Here is a 1790-nt window from a genome sequence, read left to right as displayed (position 1 = left end):
GTAGGCAACGGCTCTTGTAACAAAGATTAATCCTATTAATCACATAAAAATTTACCAAGAGCCTACATTTATACATAAAAGAAATGGTACTCAACTTATCAGAGGCCGACGAAGTTGGAGAAGCCATGAAAAGCTGAATAAATCCAAGATTTGCGAGAAACACAGGAAAAAACACCGAGTTGTTAAGCTACGCAAAAAGGAATACAGATGGCGCCAGGATTGGCGCCAGGCACGCTTACGAAACTGGAGAAGAGGGAGCCTTGGGAGCGGCTCCCCTTTTTCTTTCCCGTTTTCGTTTCTTGCCAATTGACCCCTCGATGTGTTATCTCTGTTTGGGGTGCAGATTGCCATGTGGCGTGTCAAGAATACGTCCTCTGATATGTCGCGATATCCCTTTCATTAGGGATATTCGCTCCAGGAGTTAGAATTCTGGGTACCTTGAGGTAAATTCTCTGGGAATATCGCCGTAGTTGTAATATACCCTAGGAAGCTACCCTATAGGAACTTCCATCAGGACGACATGGCTTGAGCCCAAAAAAGTTGGACTTTTGAAGATGATTTTTAATATGAATCCTTGGGAGATTTAATCCAGATTCTTTGGAAGATTTAACCCAGAATATTTGGAAAATTTAACCCAGAATAATTGGGGGATTTAACCCAGAACCTTTCGGGGATTTAATCCAGAATACTTTGGAGATTTAACCCAAAATCCTTGGGGGATTTAACCCCCAATCTGGGGAATTTAATAACTAATTCTGGTTAGATTTAACCAGGAATTCTGGGGATTTGATGACGAATTCTTGTGGAATTAATCATGAATTCTGGGGAGATTTAACCATGAAATCTTGAAGATTTAATCACGAATTCTGGGGAGATTTAATCACTAATTCTGTGGGGATTTAATCAGAAATTCTTGGGGATTTAGCCAGGAAATCTGGTGGGGTTTTAATCATGAATTCTGGTGTATTTAATCTCATTCTGAGGGGAATTAACCAAGAATCCTTGGGGAGATTTACCCACAAATTCTGGGGGAGATTTAATCACGCATTCTTGGGGATTAAGCACAAATCATGGGGGATTTAATCCCGTAATCCCTGGGGACTTAATCACATTTTGGGGGGATTTAGCCAAGAATCCTTGGGGAGAATTAACCGCAAATTCCTGGAGATTCGATCCCGAATCGGGTATTTAACCAAAATTCACGGGGGATTTAATCAAGAGTTCTGGGGGATTTAATTATCTTTTACGGGTTAGTAACTGTAATATCACTCGTTTACGTCAACATATACGTTTTTAAAAGTGTAAAAGCCTGGCAACATTTATACCAGGATTTTTACCGTTTTTGTTAACGGCAAAATTTAAACAGTGTATATTACGCTCATAAAAAAAGAATGTCATCAGTATTAATTTCAATTACATTAATATACTAATTTAATTACACCAGGAATCATTTTTATCATTATTAATAGGTAACTCGAATATATATGCAATTAGAAATAAATACACCAGTAATATATAAATCAATTACACTAGTAATAGACAGATCAGTTTGCTGTATTGATAAATTAACTAATTCAGATTAATCATTATAATTAGCAAAAATCATCACAAGAGAGCGCAATGAGATTTTACAATTTAAAAAGACAAAACAAAATGGATAAAGACTTCAGCTCTAACCAACATTATTCATGGATAAAAAAAAGTCAAATTTCGTGGGCCACTTGGTACAACCATCAACTCGCCTGTCAGTCACACCTTAATGACAGGTAGATACTCTACCCCGTGTCTAC

Source organism: Palaemon carinicauda, chromosome 3 (assembly GCF_036898095.1).
Source record: "Palaemon carinicauda isolate YSFRI2023 chromosome 3, ASM3689809v2, whole genome shotgun sequence".
NCBI lineage: Eukaryota > Metazoa > Arthropoda > Malacostraca > Decapoda > Palaemonidae > Palaemon > Palaemon carinicauda.
Note: the sequence above shows the minus strand (reverse complement) of the source record.